Below are 23,357 nucleotides of genomic sequence, written 5' to 3' on the forward strand. Positions count from 1 at the left end.
TGCACAAGGTCCTGGGTTCATTCCCAATACCTCCTCCAAAACTAAATAAACCTAATTACCTCCCTCCCCCCAAAAAAAGGAATTAAAAAGAAAACAGCATCCCCATATATTCCGAGTGTCTCCAGGTTGGAGATGAACCATGCAAAGTTTGGAAGTGTTAGATTTTGCATTATTGAATAATCGGAGACGAGGAATGCAGAAAATGTGCAAATTGTAAAGTACAGGCAAATATAAAAGAATTAGAAAGGGAAAGATGAGTATGGGCTTTCAGTAAACTGGAATCTATTTGTCTAGGAAGGCTGAATACAACATGGCTAAGCCTGTGGTAGAAGGGGTGTGACAGGAAACTGGAAATATCTATTACCTTTCTCTTCTGCACAGCAATTCTCTTCCCCAGCCAGGATCCGGGCCAGGAGAGCCAGCCAAACCAGATGATCTTTCTGCTTCCCTTTTCCTGGTTCAATTTCTGCAGGACTCTGACTCCCAGCCAGAGTAACTCAAAAGGTCTCTGCTTTCAGCAGCAAGTTCTACTGCCAACTTCTGTCTCCACATCTGCAAAATCAAGGTAGACTTTTCCACTGCCAAAGGCACTGCACAAAAAGCAGAATGACTTTGATTTCTTAGAAGCAATGATATGTAAGGAACGTCTGTGTTATGCAAAGAAGTTTAAGGTGTGCTTTATAAAATAAAGAGAACTGTGAATCGGTGCTTAACCTCAAGCCATTAGAGAGCTCAGAATCTAATCTAAGAAACTATGACTATGTGAAATGAGATTGCCCTGAGATTCAAATGGTAAAATCCACCCTTAATGGACTGGTGAAGAGGGGCACTTACTCTGTGAATTGAAGCTGAGACGTGCTGCCTGGAGTTGCTATTAGGAGTAAATTAGAAAATACACACAAAGTACCTAGAACTGTACCCTGTGTGCAGTGTGTGCTCAAAAAAATGGGAGCTGCTACTGAGTTCCAGTGGTGTTAACTAATTTGCCTAGTGAGAAAAATCTCCTGGAGGGATTTGTTGAATTTAAAGATTGCCAAGACCCTCCCAGAAAATTCTGTTTCAATTGGCCTGAACAGGGTGTGGGAAGTGGAATCCCTACAGTTCACAAATGTGTCAGAATTCTTTAGATTTCTCAACTTTAGAAAACACCATCTTAGTCAAAAGGTACACACTTCCAGGTATAAAATAAAGTCCTGGGGCTGTCTTGTACGCCATGGTGACTGTAGTTAATAACACTCTATTGTATATTTCAGAGTTGCTAAGAGAGGAGATCTTAAAAGTTCTCATTAGAAGAAAAAAATTTTTGCAACTATGTGTGGTGATGGATTGTTAACTAGACCTTGATGGGGTTCAGAGTGCGCCTCCCCAAAATATGCCACTTTGGCACATGGGTTATTTTGAGATGAAGACAACCAAGGCCCCAGAGACTTAGGAAGAGCTTTTACTCTTGCCCGTAATTACCTAAAAGAATTCAGATCGGGGCCCCAGCTCAGAGAGAGAGCTAATACCAGAGATTAACGTTTATTGGAATGACCTATGTGTATGGCAGGACAAACACCTAATTATCAGATACCTGCTCTAACTGTCCTGTGAATTACCCTCCTCCCCTTTGAGGCTCCAGGACCCTATCTCATTCCTTAGCTCAGGACAGCATAGAAGCCTTGACAGCCTGACTTGCCCTTGGGTATCATACGCTTTGGACTCCCATATGTGCATAATTTAATTTGTCTTTTTCCTGCTAACATGTTTTATGTCAACTTAATTATTAGATCAGCCAAAGAACTTAGAAGGGTAGAGGAAATTTTTTCCTCCCCTACAACTTACGTGTGGTGATCATAAATACCAAATCATTGTGTTGTACACCTGAAACTAATGTTACATGTCATTTATACCTTGACTTAAAAAACAAACAAACAAACAAAAACTACTTTAAAGCAATTGTCCTCAAGGTTTAGGTGCTTCAGGCTCACCTGAGTACCCCACCCTTAGAGTCCTGGGTAGGAGGGAAGATTCTGCATATTTATGAGTCTGGGGTAATTCTTATGCTAGTAGTGATGCAAAGTGCCTTTACCCCACTGAAAATAAATGTCCCCTTAAAGAGATTCATTGATGTCTTGTAGACTATTCCCAAACTTTGGCTCTTGGTCCATATGTCAGAATTATGGGGTGGGAAGTGGAGGGAAGGGAGAAAGGTGGTGTCTTAAAATTCAGATTTCCAGGCTTATCCTGCTGAGATTTTTAATCAGTAGATCTGGGGTGGGGCCTGAGCATCTGTATATTCTAAGTTTCTCAGGCAAGTCTGATGTGCACCCTGATTTGGGACCCATTAGACTCCACCCCAGAGCAAAGCAACTTGATTGATATAAATGTGCCTTGGGAAAGAATGTGTTGACAAGAAACTTGAATTACTTCAGATCCTTCCTTCTCTCTGACTCCTTGGATTTCTATTTGTGTTTAGTTTAAAAGAGTGGAAAAGAGTGTAAATTGCAAAGTGTACAGGCAGACCTCATTTTATTGTGCTTCGAAGATACTGCATACTTTACAAATTGAAGGTTCGTGGCAATGCTGCACAGAGCAAGTCTATCAGCGTCTTTTTTTCCAACAGCATTTGTTTCCCTTATGTCTCTGTGTCACATTTTGGTGATTCTCAAAATACTTCAAACTTTCTTATTATGATTATGTTTGTTATGGTGATCTGTGATCAGTAATCTTTGATGTTACTATTATAGTTGTTTTGGGGAGCCATGGACAGCACCCATATAAGGCGGCAAGCTTAATTGATAAATTTTGTGTGTGTTCTGTCTGCTCCACAGACTGGCCATTTCCCCACCTCCCTCCCTCTCCTCAGGCCTCCCTTATTCCCTGAGACACAGCAATATTGAAATTAGGCCAGTTAGTTACCCTACAGTGGCCCCTAAGTGTTCAAATGAAAGGAAGACTCACATGTCTCTCTCACTTTAAATCAGAAGCTTCAAATGATTAAGCTTAGTGAGGAAGGCATGTTAAAAACTGAGACAGGCCAAAAGCAAGACCTCTTGCATCAAACAATTAGCCAGGTTGTGGCTGCAAAAGAGAAGTTCTTGAAGGAAATTGAAAGTGCTACCCCAGTGAACACACGAGTGATAAGGAAGTACAGCAGCCTTAATTGCTGACATGGAGAAAATTTGAGTCGAGCCTTAAGATGTGACTGAATTACTGCAATCTCACGATAAAACCTTAACAGAGGAGGCATTGCTTCTTATGGATCTGCAAAGAAAGTGCTTTCTTGAGGCAGAAACTACTCTTGGTGAAGATGCTGTGAAGATGATAGAAATGAAAACCAAGAATGAGAGACTATGACATAAACTGAGCTGATAAAGCAGCAGCAAGGTTTGAGAGCACTGACTCCAATGTTGGAAGAAGTTCTACTGTAGGTAAAGTGCTATTAAACAGCATCGCATGCTACAGAGAAATTCTCCGTGAAAGAAAAAGTCAGTCGACGTGGCAAACTTCATTGTCTTATTTTAAGAAATCTGCACAGCCACTCCAGCCTTCTGATCAAGCAGCGGCCATTGACACTGAGATAAGATTCTCTACCAGCCAAAAGATGATGACTTGCAGAAGGGTCTGATGATGGTTAGCATTTTTTAACAATAAAATATTTTAAAATTAAGATTTATACTTTTAAATGACATAAAACTATTGCATACTTAATATGCAAAAGTGTAAACATAACTTTTATATGCATTGGGAAACTAAAACATTTATGTGGCCTGATTTATTGTGGTGATCAGAAACTGTAACCCATAATATCTCCAAGATACACCTATAATATTTTTATTTGGTAAGTGCACGTTTTAGCTCATATGTGAGATATTTTATTAAATTTGAATAATATCTTTAAAATGGACATTTTGTGTCTTATTTCAATCATAAGTTGTTTTAAAAATAAAGAGCAAATCAAGAAAATAATGATTATTAGTGATTATTGCATGAGTATTACTTTTTGGCATATGGAAGAAGGGGATGTTAAAAATGATCCACACTTTGGTCTGTGTTCAGTCTGGAAAGCTTCCCAGAATTCCCAAAAAAGTCCTCAATATGTAAATTGTCATTATTTTGGAAAGAAAAAATCTGTATTTTTGTTAGTTTACTATATTGTGAAATTTCACTCTAGAAAAACCCGATGGGCTTCTGTTGCTTTGTTTTCTTTCTTTGTTTCTTCTTTCTTGTATTTTTAAATTGATTTTTCTTCCTTTCCTTGAAAAAAAGTGTCTTATTTCCAAATCTGGCCCATATTTACAACCTAGTTCATAGCCTTCATAGCCAAGCCTTAAATTGTACAGAATTTCCATTGCAATTAAACTAATGTTACATAGCCTTCAAAAACATATATTCTCAGGGGGAGGGTATAGCTCAAGTGGTACAGTGTATGCTTAGCATGCATGAGGTCCTGGGTTCAATCCCCAGTAGCTCCTCTAAAAATAAATAAATAAATAAACCTAATTACCTCCCTCCCCATGCCCCCCCCATATATATATGTATGTATGTATGTATGTATGTATGTATGTATGTATGTATGTATGTATATTACTCCATTGCGCTGTCAACTGCATCACACATGGTGAATGTATGGTTCTGCATAGCCAAATAAAAATGGTAAATGCATTTAAACCTCTAAAAAAAATGATCCACGTAGTTCAATATGCTAGATGTATTATATATGTCACTTGTTCCTCAAAATATCACTGTTGATTTTACCTAAAATAGAACAAGTTAATCAGGATAGAGAGAAAATAGACTTTTATAGTATAAAAATTAATAAACAGAAACTTCAATTAAAAGACTCAGGAGGCCAGGAGGGTGGAGCCCATGAGGGGGAGCCCCATAGGAAGAAGAAAGACTTCCCCTTCTTGCCTGGTAAGAGCTCAGCCAATGAGAGACTACAGCTCAGTCAATGAAAAGCCACTATACTTGGAACTCTCAGTTCCTCCAGTGGACTCTTTGGTTACTATAGACTTCCTTTACCCCTCTTTTAAAGAGTTTCCTCCTTGCTCTGTGAGTACTTGCCCTTGGCTCAACATGGTTCCAGATGCCATTTGCAATTCTTTGCTGATCTCAAATAAACCCATTTTTTTTACTGGATAAATAACTGGCAGTCTGTTTTAAGGCAACAATAACCAGCTTTTTGTCTTCCTCCTCTCCCATAATAATTCAAGAAAAACCAAAGAACCAATTAAGAACTCCAAGTGTGCTTTGATTTGTGACCTAGGCATATGCTTCACAGCCCAGAGGAGTTTGTTTCTTGAGTGTTTGGCATTTCAAAAATTTGTGTATGTCTGTACAATGGAGAAGTTGCATTTTAAATATGTTAAACATGTTGAAGAGTATTTTAAGTGAGTTGATTATCTATCATCTTGTGGCAAAAAGTTTTCTAATGATTAAAAAAAGTTCTGTTGTTGTTGTTGAGGGGAGGAGGTAATTAAACTTATTTATTGATTTAAATGGAGGTACTGAGGACTGAACCCAGGACCTCGTGCATGCTAAGCATACACTTGGCCACTTGAGCTATACCCTCCCCCAACAATGATTCTTAAATAATACCATTTAGGAAGTAGTGTTAAGATATTGTCACCAAGTTTAATTTAAATAGTAAACCGTTTTGCATATTCTAATGGCAGCACTTAGTGAAAGTACATTTGGGAATATAATTTCTTCAATGAGCTATTTGTGAATTCATGGATGTGGATGACCAAGAGTATTGTCTCAGATGGGTCGAGCTCTCCCTCCTCAGGGCTGCTTGACCTCCTGGACACACAGTCATGCATCCACTTGTGATAAATCACCAGCATTATTTAAATTGTTTTCTCTTCCTCCTCATGTCTCTTCCCACTCTTCCTTCTTCCTCTTCACCCCTCTGCCTTTTTGTCCTCCTCCTCCCATTTTTATTCCATACCATAGGCTTATAATTACATTCCCTTGATATATTCTCGTACATTAATTTGTTTATGATGCAACTTCATGGTATTTGGCAAGTCATGGTACTTTGGATTCTTATTTTCATTTCACTCTCATTAAATCAATTCAAGAAACACAGAATGTAGGATTTAGCTAAATGCATGTAACAGCATTGGAGGTTGGTTTTGTGCGTGCTTTTGCAAAGTAATTTGATCTTAAAAGATAATTGCTTTAGGACCTTGCCAAAATCAGGAGTAAAGAACTTCTCTTATAAAGCATACTTTTGCTTCTCTAGGGTTATCAAGGAGCAGAACTTTGAGGGCACCAAAATTTCATGATTAGTCAAAGGGTTTTTCTACCATCCTCTTTGTTTTCTACCCAAAATCATGTTAAGCCATATCTAGATATTACGCTCATTGACTTTCAGGCATCTACAAATGAGATATTTCTTCATAAAATCTTGAAGCAGTCCTGGACTTTTATTTACTTGGCAAAAGTGAATACAAAGGAATTTGCCTGCAGCACACAGCTGGGCTCTGTGACAGCAGTGAGTTTCTCCTCGAAAGGGTGGCCCTACCACCTCATCTGAAATGGAAAGTGTCAGTGAGAAGACATTCAGCCATCACTCTCTTCCCAGTGGAGACATGTTCACTGGGTGGGTTTTTCTCTAATAATTACCCTAACTGGCAAGTGTGCACACATTTTGAAATGAGAGAAAATTCTTACAGACCTTTTGTAAACATAATATATTCTTCCCTCATTGCAATGTTTGTCTTCTGGGGAAGAATTTGCAGAGCCTTGTGGTAAGTTGCTTAATAGTAGTCATGGTCTGTTAATTTCTTTTTTTTTTCTCTCCCATAGAGAGGGAAAAAAATAACTGCTAAATATCAGGGTTCCAAGGCTCATTCAGGAGCATTTGGACCAAAGGTCTCCAGAACAGCACTGTTTTACTCTAAAATCTAAAAATTGGTATACCACAGCAAGCTTGTGACTGGACTCCATGGCCCTTAGGGGAATCTTTGGCTGGACTGTAGGATACTGGAAACCCTTCTAGAAGGAGGCTGCATAATCTTTTGTATGTGTGTACATTTCATCTGTTTTTTTTTTTTTCAATCTTTCCTAACTTTCTAAAATGATCTTCTTTTGCAGCATTCCAGAAGCTAAGGTTTGCTTCTCAAATTATAGTAATTCTTATTTGGCATGTGAAACTTACATGCTGTTGCCTAAGTCCATTTTTTTGAATGTTAAATAAAACAAACAGCAAGGGAACAAGTGCAACACTAGAATATGACTGAGGCTTGCCTTGTTTTTTCTTGTTTTGATTTAGCAGAATTATATTGACTTCAAGAGCTTTGCGCTGAAGCATGTTGGAACGCCCCTAACTGAAAGAGAAAGATACCTACTTTGTTTGGGTAAGTGCATGGTACTTTGTCATTAAGGTTCTTGGTTTGTCAAGTACAATCAAAACTACATACAATATTTGGTGATATGAAAGAAAATACTTTAAAAGATTGAGTTTTTAAATATGAAGTCTTTTTTTTTTCCAAATAGAGAAATTAGGATGATTTTTTAGATAAATTTCAAAAGACGGGCCACTTTTCTTTATTCATATGAAGGAAATCCTATTTTAGACACTGTTAATAAATTATAACACCATTTATAGCAACAGTTTGACCACAAATAATGATGAGAAAAATTCTGAAATACTAGAAAATGGTGGACCTTTAAATAGAAATTTTTATACAATTTGGGAAAATTGCCGCTGAACGTGTCAGTTTAAGGGAAAATTGCTAGCTAATTTTTAAAGTAAGTGTATATCTACCTCTTGAATACTTTCAAGCAGAGTTTAACTTGGTTTCACCTCATTTTAGTTAAAAGCATTTAGTCACTCCAAGAGCTAAACTGAAAGAATTCCTGTAACTAAATGCATCAGTTTGTTTTTATGTTGTTTCATAATGTAATATATGAAGCTTTTACAAGACTTCTGGCCCTGTATGTGCTACATGCTTTTAAGGATTTTGTCATCCAAGTTTGTCAACAACTTTTATGTGATAGGAATTAGAACTATCTATTGCTGTATAGCTGGTTTCTGAAGGTTTCACTGTCACTGATGTTGTGTATCATTTGTTTAGGGCCCTGGGTTGTGGGCCAGTGCTTTTACTTTAAAGAACTATATGACTTGTGATTACAGGAAAGGACTAAATGAGCCAGGATATAAGGATTCCTAATCACTCCTTCAGTCACTCCCCTGTAGTGTTAGTGAAGTCAGTTATATCCTTTTGTACAATTCTTATAAATCTGGAGTCATCCATATCAATCTTACTGAGGAGTAGAAAATTGTTATGAATCTGAAGGAGAACAAAAATAAATATCTTGGATTCAGCTACTGTACTTTTAGCAAAAATAATATTTATTTTTTGGAATGCTTTACTTTCTAAAAGAGAAAAACAAAAACAACCCTGAATTTTTTTCTACATACAGTCTTTTTATATTGAAATTTATTATCTCGAGAGAAATAGAGCTTCAGAATTTTTTTCTTGGATAGCCATCTGCCAATCAGAGAAATTCAGTGAATGCCTAAGAATCTAGTCATAATCACTCACATCCTTGAATTCTATTTACTTACAGTATAGTATTTTATTAATTTGTTCCCATGCTCCATAAAGCACCTATGTTACCTATGTCCAAAAATCCTGGGTTTTTTTTTTTTTATATTGCATAATTGTCTGATTTCTAACTGGTGTTCTCTTGTTAATCCATTTGCAAACATTTACCTGTATCCTGATGACACTGAACAACCCGGAATTACTTGATACATCAAAATACTATGTATTTCTTGGGCTGTTTAAATGACTATTATTGATCTCTAAAATGATTGTTTATAACTTTTTCAATTAACCTTACCTTTTAAGTAAGAAAGTAAAGCTACTTTCTTCAAAAGACATTATTTGACCATATTTGTTAGGAAATCAGAAGTATTTCCTATGAGTATTTGAACACTCACTACCACTATTATATCCAAATATCATTCATTCCTGTCAATTTTGACACTTACATATTTTTTCATCCCCATTGCCTTAGTTCAGGTGCCCTATTAACTATTTTTCCCAGTTTCTAGCATTAATCCTCTGCAGACTATGCAAAACCAAGAGAATAATCTTTTTTTCTTTTTGCTATTACTTTCTTTAAAAATGTATTAACTTCCCCGCCCCCGCAATGTCTATTCATTGTAAAAAGATCAGAAAACAGATATGTAAAAATAAGAAACAGAAAGTACCTGTATCCACCAGCTGGATGAACAACTGCTAAAATTTTGGTATACATTGTCTCAGACGATTTTAAACATATAAATAGTAGAATGTTATGTAAGGTTGAACCCTAGTAGTTTTTGAATCCTTGGTGAGGTGAGCTTCAAAATAAACTGAACTAAGATTTGCAGTCTGATTTGCACTGGGTAATGGATGGTGCATTTATTGTGCTGATATACTTAAGTCAGACCATTGGCTGGTGATGGATTATTGGTTGATTTTATTCTAAAGGACCATATGGCCAAATCATATACCTTTGTTGAGGTTATGGTTTCTCTTGAAAGAAACAGATGTCTCTGCTGTGTCATCCTAGGGCTGGTCAATCCTGGAGACTGAAACTTGGAAGGCAAGCTGAGGTTAAGGTAAAAGGCATTTCTCTTTTTAACACCAAAAGTTCCTTTAGTCTAAACTCTGAGGAACAGGATTCCAGGGCAGTTTCACTGAAGTGGGAACAGCTATGGTGACATGAGAATGCTGGGAGTGAATCAGCTTTATTCATGACCAAGGAAATGCACTGCACATGAGTAGTAGAAATTCTGAGTCATTCTGCATATGGTACTTACTCCCCAGTGATACAGGAAAAATGGGATGTCAGAGGTTGGCCATGTCCCAGGTCTTGGTCGAGTCCCCAGGAGGTGTCCTGCCAAGTGAGGGTCCTTGGCTTCATATGGGAAAGAATTCAAGAGTGAGCCACAGTTGAGCAAAGGTAGATTTATTCAGAGAGATACTCACTCCATAGACACAGTGCCGGTGGTCTTTGAAGGCAGGAGAGAGCAACAGGCGAGCGGTGGTGGTTGCACAGCATAGGGTCATCTAGGAAAGTGAGATTGGCCAGGAGATGTGAGGGCAGTCAGGGCAGTTAAAGGAAAAGTAGGTTTACACGCTCCATAGTCAGAGCCTGGGTGGGTCATTTCCAAAGGCCAGAGAGCGTGACAGTGAGGCGCTGGATTGTTAGGTTTTATGGGCTCGGTTACTTCATATGCTAATGAGTGGGAGGATTATTCCAATTACTCGGGGGAAGGGGCATGGAGTCCCAGGAACTGAGCCACCACCCACTTTTTGACCTTTTATGGTTAGCCTCGGTACTGTCATGGCACCGGTGGGTGTGTCATTTCTCATGCTACTATATCACAATGAGTGTATAATAAAGCTCAAGGTCCACTGGGAGTCAAATCTCCTGCCATTTTGGGCCCCAAGGTCTGCTGGGAGTTGAGTCTCCTGCCACCTTGGTGCTAACTGCCACGTCATTCTTTTCATGGTTGTGCCCTGTCCCCTTCCCACCTGCCTGTCTCACCAGTATTGGCAAAACTACAGTGAGACTTACTGGAAATGACAGCCCACTTCCTGCTGAACCGTGAGGAAATGAGGAAAAGAGTCCATTTGATACTTGAGACAAAATTAAATGACAAAGTACAATTGAGAAAGGCCAGACAGCAAAGATAACAGGTAAGTAAATATAGTTGAAATATATTCTGTATATGGTCAGTAACTTAAATTCAGCAGCAGGGAAATTACAGATGACTGACATTAATTTTTCAGCACTGATGGGACTTAATTTACTTGTGCTACGTGTTTTGTAATCCTGTGTGTGGCAATGACTTAACTGAATGACCTTTAAAAGGTAAAGTCTCCTTTAGGTGATTGATTTCCTAGCTAGGTAATAATCCTTTGAGAAAACAAGTCTTCATGAACAATAGGAGGCTGTGTTTATATTTTATTTCATTGTTCTGAACCTCTTCATTGTTGACTGTCATTCATAGGTTTTGTAGAGTCCGGAAGCAGGGCGAGGAGTTCTGTGGTTAGTAACCCCCTCTCCCCCACAATATTTCCATGTTGCCTACAGTGACGATGTTGCTTTAATGCTTTTTGTATGATCTATTGTGAAGGAACATGCAGCTCTCCAGTTTAAATCTATCTTGTTAATGCTTCCTTGTTCTACTAGTGGAAAGTGGATCTGAGATTTCCTGAGTCTCAAAAGGCATTTTTAATGTACCAATTAGTTTAAACTAATCTGTTTAAAGACAGCAATTAACATAGGATACTTAAATAGCTAAGTTTTTCCTCTGCATATCCTGGCCTCTGAAATGTCACTGAGCCTGTGTTTCACATGCTACTCAAACCTGGGGGAGGAGGTGTTTCCAATGAACATAAAGATAAATTCAACCTTTCCATCTGTAAAGTCCATTTTATTTCATTGTTGTGTAACAGATTCAAGTGGGAATTTGCTCTGTTAAGTTACCTTTTGTTTTTTAAGGATACTCTTCTCACAGAGCTAAGCTAACTACCTTTTCAGTCTTGTTCTTTAAATATTTTGCATTCATGGATCTGAAATGGGAATATTTTTAGTTTTTATAGCACCAAGATTATGTCTTAACTTTTTATAATGGAGTAAAATACATCAAGATGATTTCTGTCTTATAAATTGCTTTATACTGACTGAATTCAGTGCATGCTAATGGTTAAATATTCATGTACAATAATATTTAAGTATCTGTCTTCTCCTAAGGCCCAAAGTAGCAGATTACTCATACCACTAGATCTCCAACTTTTGCTTGGCTCCTAATTCCTTGGAGAACACAGGACCTAACACCTTGGGTCCCAGAATAATCTAATTCAATAGGTTTGGAGAAGGGTTAAGAATTCACCTTTCTAATGGGCTTTTAGGAGATACTGATGCTTCTCGCCTGAGAATCCCACTTGGATTTAAATATTCAGAGGGATGGTCTTCACAGGGCTTACCTGGATACCAGAACACTTCTGTGGCTAATAGACACAGACAGAGACCCCTCATGGATATTCCAACTCTAAGACCTGCGGTTTTATATCTCCATTTAATTTCATGACCATTGGAATTCTGGCCCAAGTGGTGATGGGGAGAGGCTGATGCCATTAGCCCCGAATCAGCTGGAGAATAGGCAGGAGTTAGAAGGGTTTGTACAAGTTGAGCTGGAAGTCTGGGTGGAGGGGTGCTAAAGCCAAGTAGAATTTGTGGTCCATCACTTGGGAGTAAGAACAGGGCTGCAGAGACAAGGAAAATCCAAAATGTATTGATGACTTCATGATAGGTGCCTTCATTGTGTCATTTCATTTAATCTACACAAGTCTCCTAAGGGTGAGGAATGGTATTTTTGTCTTTACGGATGGGGCAGGAAACTGAGACACAGAAAGTTTAAGTAACTTGTAATTGTTTAGAGCCCAGATGTGAACCCCAGTTGGTCTGTTTCCAAATTCTGTTATGTCTGTGGATGAGGGGGTTTGAGAAGGGAAGCAGGCACAGTGCTCCACACTGCACAGGGGTCAGGTGAGATGGAGGCTGGGAAAAGTCCAAGTAGATTTTGCTGCCTGAAAAGAAACCCTTTAGTGTTTTTGTTGGGGAGTGGTGTGTAAGTCCCCCAACAGCAGAGGGCCAGGAAGCAGAGGCAATAAGTGAAAATTTGCTTTTTGAAAAAAACTGGTTTTAAAAGGAAAAAGACAAGAGAATGGTAGCTTGAAGATTAAGGACTTCCCTAATGTAGTCACCTGTTACGGACTGAATGTTGTGGCCCAACCAAATTCATATGTTGAAACCCCCACCTCCAGTGGGCCTTCAGGAGGTAATCACGTCCAGATTAGGTTATGAAGGTGGGACCCTCATGATGGGGTTAGTGCCTTTATAAGAAGAGGGAAAAAGAGAGCGATCTCTTTCTCCATGTGCGTGCACCCAAAAAAGGCCCGGTGAGCACGCAGTAAGAAAGTTGCCATCTGCCAGCCAAGAGGGAGACTCTCCAGAACTGGACCATGCTAGCACCCTGATCGTAGACTTCCAGCCTCCAGAACTGTGAGAAGAAAGTAGATGCCTGTTGTTCCAGCCATCAGTCTATGGTATTTTGTCATAGCATCCCAAGCTAAGACAGCCCCCATGCAAATCAGTGATTTGTTTATTCAGACATGGTCCATTAAGACCATGTCTCCTAGGTTTTGAATACATCAAATTGTCTTTCTTGGTGTTTTTTCCCATCCCTACTTGTGTTGTAACACTTACAAACAAGCAGGGTATTCCAGTCTTGTCAGATATACTTGTCAGATTCTCCTGCCAAATATACTTAATTATGTAACTGGGTGAGGTGTGCATAGCCTCTTACATAAGAACCGGTTTTTCTGTCATTTATCAAGCTGGACTGGGCTACCTCTCTTTTGCTTGTGTTCATGTGATACATAGGGTGGTGAAGATGGTGTTAAAGACATTGCTTGAATGTCTTTCAGTTTTAGTTTCAGCTTTAGAGCTGATGAGCTAAAGTTCTTAACACTTAACCCTAAGGAAATCAGCTCTATTATATTTGTCTTTGAAGTGTTTAGAGAACTTTCCAAAATAAATGAAATCAAGTTATTGTTTCATGCGGGTCAGTCTATTCACATAAAAGGTAATGTAAAATGTTCTTTCATTTCTGTTTTATGAAATCAGTTTATCTTTTGATTTTGAAGTTGTAGTGGAGATAACTTATGAATGACTATAGAAATTTTTTTTTTACAGCATGACTAGAAAGATTCTTAGTTGATTGTTACTGAACTCCCAAATATGTAACAGGTAGAGCCAAGAGAATCAACTATATTTAACATGAAACGAGGGTGGCTCAAATTCTTTTTAGAACCAAGTAGAGTATAAAATAATGAATGCATTACAAAATCCTAATTAGTGTCTAAGGGAAAAGGATATTGCTGATATCACATGATTTCTATGAATTGAAAAAAGTTTTAAAGATGATGCATGGACTTTTCTGAAGCATATCCTAGCTAAATTTTCAAAACTGCTAGGAGGTCTTCCTGATGATAAATATGAAGACTGCGTGAAGCCATGATCTTATTCTTCAGTAATATGAGGACTCAAGGGTAGACAGACACTCAGACATCTCCAAAAGTCAGCCCCATGGGTAGGTGAAATGTAATAGCCATCCACACAAGATTAGAGAACCACTATATGGTCATATCTATCTACCTACCTATCTATCCATCCATCCATCCATCCATTTATCTATCTATCCATCTATCTGTCTTTTACAGGCCAATGGTGGGATTATCCTTCTCCTTCTAAGTCACCTGAAATCCAAAATATTAGAACATTGCTTTGAGTTACACACTGAACAGGTAAATTATCCCCTGGACCACCTGAAGGTACTACTAATTTGTTATCACCTTTCTGTGTCTCAGTTTGCTCATCTGTAAAATGGGGATAACAGTAGTACCCACCTTATAGAGTTGTTATGAGAATTAACTATGAGTGCATGTAAATCCCTGAGAACTATGTCTGCCATAGAGTGAGCCCCCAGTTATAACATTACATATATTAGCTAGAAGGAAAAATGGAATAAGTCATCTTCCCTGAAGTTGTCAGCAAAGAGTCCAGCATCTTTTTGTATATTTATTGTTCATTCTGTTTCTCCTGTTCTGAGAATTCTGTTGTCATATCTTTTTGCTCTTTTAAGGTTGTTTGTTTATCTTGTTAGTCATCTATAGGAGTTCTTTATAATATTTAGTCACTAATATTTTTCTCTCTCAGTCCATGGCTTTTGATTTTTAAATGTTATCTTTTAATGAATAATCATTCATTAATTATTTTTAAAAATTCTATTTAATAATGTTTTATATACCCTGGGATCATAAAATTAGTTTCCAAAGTTTTCCTCTAACTGTTTTAGAGTGTTTTTTCCTCCTATTTAGCTTTTAATTTATCTGCAATTGAATTTTATAAATTATATGGGATAGGAATCTAATTTTGTCTTGTTTTTCCATATAAATAACCAATTATTCTAACATAACTTATTGAATTGAATTTTCTATGCTGAGAATGGGAGAGTTTTTATTAATCCTGTGTGGTTTGTTTAGCTTCCTGAAATTGAGAGATCAGGTTATTATCAATATCTGGGAAAACTTAAGACATTATCTTTTTGAATATTTTCTTTTTTGCATTCTTTTTATTTTCTTTCTCTGGAACTCATAGTTATGTTGGACCTTCTAATTCTATATTCCATGTTTTTTGACTTCTTTAAAAAAATTTTCACATCCTTGATTCTCTGTCTTGCCTTCTGTGCAATGCCCTCAGATTTAAGTTACCTCTTGCTAATTTTTTTCTGCATCTGTGTCTAATATGCTGTTTAACATTTCCATTAAATTTTAATTTCAATGACTCTATTTTTCACTTAAATAACTTGTAGTTTATTCTTTTTCAAATCTACCTTATTTTTATAGTGTCTTACTATTCTTTCATGTGTTCAATTTTTTGTTTGTCTTTATTATACTTTTATAATACATATACTATATATCTTTATTATATTTACACTTGTTTCTTGTCTCTGATATTTTATTATTTGAAGTTCTTCCACCATGTGTAAAGTAGGTTGATTTTCAGTATGGTTTCCTGGTTTATTTGTAAATTTTGGATTATGAACTCATCTTAAGTGGGACTTTTTGGTGGGAATCTTGTACATCCTCCAGAGCAGTTTTTAATTTCTACTGTTAGGATATTTCCAAGTTGGCAGGACTTTTTGTTGCTGTTGTGGTTAGCTTTTGGGCTCAAACATCTTCAGACAGTGGAATAGGCTCATGACTACACATTTTTGGGAGAAATAATAATTTTTTTTCCACCCCAAGCCTAGGCCAAGATAAACAGTCATTTTTTTGGATGGCATTTTGTTGTTGTTGTTACAGTATACTTTTTGCAAAGGAGTAAAACCTTCTGGAATCTCTCTTGATTCAGTTCAATCTTCCTTTCCTCAAAAAGGCCCCGGACTTCATCTGTTACTTATGATTAGGAACCTAACCTTTTGGTTGCAAAGACATGTGAAACGCTGTAGAGCTGTCTGATGTTACCAACTTATCCTTACCTTTCTTGTTTAGGTTTCTCAGCCATCGTTGGCCACTGTGTATTTCTCTTGCCTTATTATCTTTAGTTTTGCAGCAGGAGCGTTTTTAGTTTTTCTCAACTCCCAGACTGCCAGAAAGGGAAGTCTGCTTGACTCTCAAAGCTTAGGCTATTCAGACAAGAGTCCCAAATTAGAAAGAAAATGATTTCAACAGTAATAGAGCCAAACAATCATAGAGCATATACACAGAATGTATATTAACATGTGTTTGCTTTAAAAATTGGTCCTGTGCCTTTGCCTGCATTGAATTGTATTTTCAGGAAAATGACTTGCTGTTGACTGAAAATGTTTTTATTCTTTCAACAAGTTCTTACTAAGCGTCTACTGTCTGCACCACAGCATGGGATGCACTTCCAATGTCAGTGTATTGGCTACCGGCCTGTTTCTCCCTCTCAGCCAGAAGATAAACAAACCCATTTGTTTGAATTGGAAAAATGACAGTCAATGCTCTGCAGATCTTCCATGTGAAAAACTGTGTCTTTAAAACAAAACAAAAAGAAGCTTAAGTGGTGCTGGAATTTTGACAGTGTTGTCACAAAGTGCTGCCCATTAAAAGCAATTAGCCATTGTTCTTATTAACTGGATATGCAGCTTAATGCAGCTCAAAGGGCTCACAGTCTGAATCTGATTTGCTTACTTTTTTGCAAATAATTATGACTCAAGGGAAGACTCAGTAGATCTACCTAAAATTATAAGTGTGTGTTCATTTTGCTCCCTTAGAAACAGTATCCTGTTATTTGTATCCACCTTCTAGAATATGATCTTTTCCAGTGGACAAGTATGGTTTGCTTGGCAAAAGAATGCATAAGGACATCCATTTATGTCTATTAATTTGGCTAAGAGATAAAGCAAGAGAATGGTGGGTAATGACCTTTCTAGCTACATCGTTCCTGAAAGCTCACTGCAGTGGATTCTGAAGCAAAGTGTTCTTTTGAGAAGGACTAATCACAACTGAAAAATAACTCAAATCTTACTAGAAAGTTTCTACATCCTTAAATGGTAAGGGACCTATAAGTATGAAGTTTGATAGGAAATCTGTTTCAAGGTCATTCTGACCTTGAAGCAAGCTGGGACACAAGCAATCTCCATGTGGCTCTTCCCATGGCCCAAAACTATTGTGAGGTTATTCAGAAACAACAAAGGACACCTGCTGAGTTTGAAGACAGAAGGGCAAATATCCATTACTGCATTGTTGTGGCATCTCTGACATTTGCTCACCAGTGCCTGAGCCGTCCATGGGACCCCAACAGCCCAGGGTGATGGAAAAGTCTGTGGGACTTATTTGGTTTCTCCCATGACTGAGCTGACTAGCAAGGCTGAGAAGCTGCCATGATCCCTAGAACTGAATTTGTGATTTCTTTGACTCTGTAAATCATCAATAAATGATTCATCAAAAAAACACTTAATAAGACTCTGTGCTTGGCTTAAAGTGATAGAGGCAATTAAGAAATGGTTCCTGCCCCAAAAGAATTCACAGGGTGGTGCAGGAGGCAGAGGGATCCATAAATCATTCAATATGATATAAAGAGAGTGATGTGAAAGGAGGAGGGACACCGATCCAGTAGTGGGAGTGTGGGGGAGAGGGTCAGGAAGGGGTGCCCAAAAGAAGTGACCTCTGACTTGAGTGAGAAGAGAGTTGCATGTATGTTTGCCAAGTTGAAGTGTCCTCCACCATAAGAGAAAATCAAAATTCAGGTACCCTACAGTTAAGACCACAGCGGGTGTGGCTGTTTCTTGAGGTACAGTGCCCTATTTGATTATTCTAGTTTTGTTTTCTTTGATTATCTTAGTAACTGTACCTCTGCTATTCTGTGCAGTTATTTTCAGTAGCAAAAGCATATCACCTTCTGAATAGCTTAGATATCTTATATCATAATGGACAGCTAGACAGTGCATGCTCCAGCACCCACTGCTGGACCAGGGCTGACCAACTTGCCAGGAGATGTGATGAGGGTGACAATGGACATTTCCTGTTAGTCTTTCTTTTCTTGGGCTGCACATCAACTTGGAGAGACTTAGAGTGGCTGCAGGCAGAGCCCCAGCCTAGTGTCACTATTACACTAAATGCCCCTTATAATTGCAGTGGTTAGAGCAAAGCAATGATCAAAGCAATTTGCTTTGGACTCTGTGCTGGTGGGTAAGGAAATGCAAACAATGGACTGAAATGAAGAAGGGTATAGCTTTAGGACGGAGGCACAGAAAACAGATGGCAAATTCTGAGAGGTTCCAGGGACAAAAGGTTCTCCATCTCCGTCCCAATGAGTTGACAATTTCCCACAAGAAATTTTCAAAATTCGGCATTTTATCATTGAAAAGAAACAATTTAATTCAACATGAATTAATTGAGTGTAACTTTTGGGCAGCTGCTATAATGTATAATGAATGATGAAAATGTTATGGGGAGGAGAGGAACAAAATTTACCTCAGTTCGTAGTCACCCGAAAAAAAAAAAGAATTTTTAAAAAGAGACAAAGCATGATGTAAACAAAAGATTTTATTAGGGAAGTACAAAGGTAGTAAAATATAATACACCCTGAAGAACTGGAGGCGGGCCAACCCAAGAGATGAAAAATGGGGCTGCTCCTTTTTTTCCTGTTCTTATATCCTGGCTTAGGGGGCGTTTTTGTGATTGATTGATTGACAGCTCACGTTCCTTGTGCTCAGGTACGCTCATCTCTTTTCCACATGTTTTTACCCATGATGCACAGAGAAAGCTACAGGAAGGGGATGTAACTGCAAGCTAATAACATTATAATGAGCATTGGGTCAAATTAAGCAGGTCCTTCTCTCTACTGTGCAGCCACAGCATTGTATTCTAGCTGGCTTCTTTGCTGGCCCTCATTTCGAGAAATTAAAAGTTTCTGGAGCCCCTTGTCCTGAACACAGGCATGCTGTTATTTTCTGTGTTGCTTCCTCCCCCTTCCTCTCCCCTTGCCCAATGCTCATTTTTATCTAACTGCCTAACAAAAAGACTTCTTTATGTTTCAAGTCGCTTACAATGTAGATGGGCTGTTAAACATCCATAGCGCAATGATAGAGTAGATTTGGCTAATTTGTGGAAAAGATTGTATCCCGTGATCTTATTACCACTGATTCCCTGACCAGACATGATAAAGTGCAGGCAGGCAGTCAAGCCCTGATTTTCTATCCCAGACCTACCCAGAGCTATTTTTCATGTCATAATTCTGTTTGCATTTCACACCTTCAGATCCCAGTCTTAATTAATAGTCTATCAATTTATTTCACTCATCACTTTTGAGGAATTGCCCAGATGCATGCACACTCACTTCTCTGGTTTATAGAATTAGGTTCTGCCTCCAAAGTACCTCTGTCCCTGGACCACCTCCACCTCTGCTCAGTGTCTCCCCCATTCCTTCCCAACATTCATGTGGTCCCTAATCATCCTCAATCCTTGATCTTACCGTCTTCTCTCCATTCAAAACATCATTTACTTAAGTCAGGCCATTTTTGAGCCCCTGTGGATTTCAGCAAGGTTTAGCTAAAATTAAAGGACTAATGGTGTAGCTAAAATTAAAAAAAATGGAAAAAGCACCCCTAGGAGTTGCATCCAGGGCAGTTTAGCCTCACGAGTGGAAACTGCGAAAAAGAGAGCCAGGATCTTGAAAGAACTGAAGGTGGCAGTAGAGGAACAAACATCTGTCTGGTCCTCCTGCTGAGAAAAGCCAGTAAGGAATTCTAGCTTCACTCAGTGTCCTCTCACATTCATATTATTTTTCTTCATATTTCCATTACCCTTCTTTTTAATCGCTAATTCAGCTGTTTATCTCTCCTCTCTGATTTTTTCCATGTCTTCCCAATTGCTTTTGAAGGCAGAGATACCAATCTAGCTGTTTTTTCCTCCCAACCCATCAAAAAATATTATATTAGCCATCCTTTATCTTTTCATCTATTTAAGCCTTACTAAATACAACTTTTTTTTTTTTTGGTGGGGAGGCAATTTAAGTCTTACCAAATAAATGGACTCTCGAGACGTCATCTTAATATAAAGTGGACCAAAAATAATGGTGGGTAAAATTAGCAGAGATGAGATTTTAGGCAATTGCCTATAGAACTTTTAGCCAGTGGCTAAACCACCTAAGTGACTCCCTCAGGAGTAACTACATCAGGGATCAGCCAGCTATTACTGGAGGGTCAAATCTGGTCTGCTACTTGTTTTTGTAAAGTTTTATTGGAACATTCATTGTATGTTCATTTGCTTATCCATCGTGTGTTCATTTGCTTATCCATCGTGTGTTCATTTGCTTATCCATCGTCTGTGAGTGTTCTGCATGACAATGGTAGCCTTAGGTAGTCATGACAGAGACTGGTGGGCCTGCAAAGCCTGAATCCTTACTTTCCGGCTCTGCACTTTGCTGGCCCCTGCTCTGGGTATCTGTATTAATCCACCGAGGCTAAATTATGCTGCAGTAGCAAATGATTGAAAACCTCAGTGGCTTCCAACAAAGAGGTGTTTCTCACTCATCTGATACAATCTTTGAGGGCCAGCTTCGATGTTTCCCTCCAGTGTGCAGGCTGAAGGGGCAGCCCCGACATGGAATAGCACGAGAGGGAAGGCGGAATCGTAATAGCTCTTAAAACTTCTCTTGCAAGTGGCCCATGCCACTTTCACTCCTGTTTCATTGGCTAAGTGAGTCACAAGGCCGAATCTTGGGGGAGGAAGGATGTCTCTCCTGCAGGGACTTCTGGGAGGGAGACGCCCAGCTAGGTAGATCCAGAGAAAACTTTGATAATAATACAGGCTATTACAGTGGCTACTGAGCTTTGTTAAAGGTTCAACCTGGAAATGGAAACTTCTATAAGGTCTCAGGGCAGAAGGCTAACCATTTTTGTCTTCCCTTCCCTTGAAGCATATCAAACAATATGAGTCCTACAGTGAGTCCAGTCTTGGAATGCCGTGTGTGCTGGGGGTGAAAAGGGAACCTTGGAGCATGTGGATCCCTGGCAAGACCCCCTACCTCACCCTAACCCATCCCAGCCCTCACAGCCCCCCCTCACCGTTTGCTCTGAGGGTCTCAGGATTCACCTCATCACTTCCCTTGTGTCACAGATGGAGCTCCCTGAGAGGGAGATTTGCACTCAGATGGTTCCCCTGGTGAGTTCTCTCAGCCTTGCCAGCCGATGAGGGAGAGTAGGCGGCAGGCCGAGGCTGAGGCAGGGTGGTTGCAACAGGGACCCGCACAGATCCCGCAGTGCTCAGAGGGCTCTGAAGCTCTCACGGTCTCTCCCAGTGACTGTGAGCCAGGTCAGCCAGGAGCCCAGGCATTCAGACTCTGCACTGACCAGTCATGGTTGGGAAGAGGGTCACGAAACGGTTGTGACGTTGAGCAAGGGTGCTCTCTTCATCCACAGGCAGTTCCTGGAGGAAGACTCATCCAAGAGCTGTCACCACCAGCATCCCAGTGATGGGACATGAGGACTTCAGTCCTGGGAAGGCAGGTGGGCATCTGGGAAGAGCATTGCAGCATCTACCACACCCCATCTACTCCGAGCACCCCAGGAGTGCAGAACTCAGGGCACCCTGGACCTCCCATCCCCTGGATTCTCATCTCCATTCAGCTCTGAACATGCCCTTTTCTGTCCCCATCTCCTACTCCCCACCACGCCCTGACTCTCCCATTCTGCCCTTTCAAATTCATAGGCAGTCAGCAGCACACTCTCTACCTTTGTGAATTCTTCTCTAATCTTTTCCTTCATCTTCTTGCTGTAAGTGAAACCCAGCTCTTCCCCAAGGCCACTGCTTCCCCGGCAGACCTTTCAAAGGATGCTGTTTTCTTGTCCCCAGCCTCTGTCTCCTGAGATGCAGAGGTGAGACAGGCATCCTCCTTTTCCCCACACTGCCCCTTCCAGACCTTGCTCCTCCCTCCTCCCTAATCCTCCCAGTTCTGAATCTCCTATCAAGAGACTGCCATCCATTCTAGTTGGACAGTGAGCCACTTGGCCCAGCCCTGATAATACTCAGTGAAACTTGGACAGAAACTCTGAGGTGGTGCTTATTTTTTCAAGAAACCCTCTCTTCTTGTTAAGCCAGTTCTGGATGCCTGGGACAGGTGAAGTGGTCACCGCCAACTGGAGCTGTTGGGACTCACCTGGGGGAATGAAATCAGTCAAGCTTTCTCCTTTGACCATTGACAAGTTCCTTCCCACTATGGACCTCTCTTTTTATCCATAAAATAAAGGGATGGACTTGAAAGGACCTGAATGGTCTTTCCCAGCTCGATCATTCCTGAAATGCTGTGGACTTTTTCTTTTTCCAGTACTGGTTGTTCTTCCAGCTCTAAGCGAGCCCTGCCTGGCCACTCCCTTCTCTTGAGATGTTTTAGTTGTAATCTTCCCCAGCCTCCACCTGAGTCCTGTGGTTTTTATCTTTCATATCATTGTTTTCTTATTCACATCTAATCTGAGTTGCTTTACAAACTTTCTGGAAAAATGGAAAGCGACTAGCCATATATTTATTGAGTCACACATTGGGAACACAGATAGGAAAAGACCTGGCTCAGTCCCCCAGCCCCACACAGCTGGATAGAAATGCCAGTTAGTTCCTTTCTTGCAAATTCCATCTTTAAGACCCCAGGTGCTTATGAACATTACCTCTCTGCCACCCTGAGAATTTTATTTATGCATTTCCAGAAGGATAAAATTAAGATGCTACTAGCTATAAATATCAATGGTGATGAACATTTTTCTCTGTTTCTTTGGTGCAAAGACAACATGTACATTCCGTCTATAATTAATTTGGTTGGGTTACTTCCTTTTTGCAGAGTTGCTATCTTACTGTGACAACATTTTAAAACAATGGCCAAAATGTGACGTAAGAAGCAGGATGTTCAAAATTCTGAGGATTCATGGAGTTGGAAGGAAGGCATGCCCAGGGACCTGTGGACCAGCAGTGCTGAGAAGGAAGTCAACTTGGGTGACTTAAAAGGCACCTTAGCGCCCTCTAAGGGTGACAGTTATTTGCTGACCTGCTGCACCTCTGCTCTGGGAATAAACTCTGTTTAGAACAAAGGAAATCTGTTTATTCCTGACTTGAGGAAAGAGTTAGTGGGCCGAAAAATGACATTTTCTAGGTGTCTATGGTTAGGTTTGTGATCTGAGGATAGGTTCAGAATATCTAGTTGTCACATACTTCACTGAACTCACAAAAATACTTCCAAGGAAAAAAATTTCAGAGACTTTTTTTCTAATGGTTCTCACC

At 39.4% G+C, this 23,357-nt stretch overlaps 1 long non-coding RNA gene across 3 annotated transcripts; it reads left to right on the top strand.

Moving 5' to 3' along the window:
• The first annotated feature begins 7,269 nt into the window (after positions 1–7,269).
• LOC105101602 (uncharacterized) lies at positions 7,270–23,311 on the top strand. Of its 3 annotated transcripts, none has more exons than XR_010377937.1 (5): positions 7,270–7,349; positions 9,559–9,607; positions 10,543–10,691; positions 21,512–21,598; positions 22,921–23,311. It is a non-coding gene; the product is annotated as an uncharacterized LOC105101602 (long non-coding RNA). The 3 variants fall into 3 exon arrangements; XR_010377938.1 differs by lacking the exons at positions 21,512–21,598; positions 22,921–23,311 and adding exons at positions 14,283–14,366; positions 16,449–17,475; XR_838300.3 differs by lacking the exons at positions 21,512–21,598; positions 22,921–23,311 and adding an exon at positions 16,449–17,475.
• The last annotated feature ends 46 nt before the right edge of the window (positions 23,312–23,357 follow it).

Source organism: Camelus dromedarius, chromosome 26, assembly GCF_036321535.1.
Source record: "Camelus dromedarius isolate mCamDro1 chromosome 26, mCamDro1.pat, whole genome shotgun sequence".
Classification (NCBI taxonomy): domain Eukaryota; kingdom Metazoa; phylum Chordata; class Mammalia; order Artiodactyla; family Camelidae; genus Camelus; species Camelus dromedarius.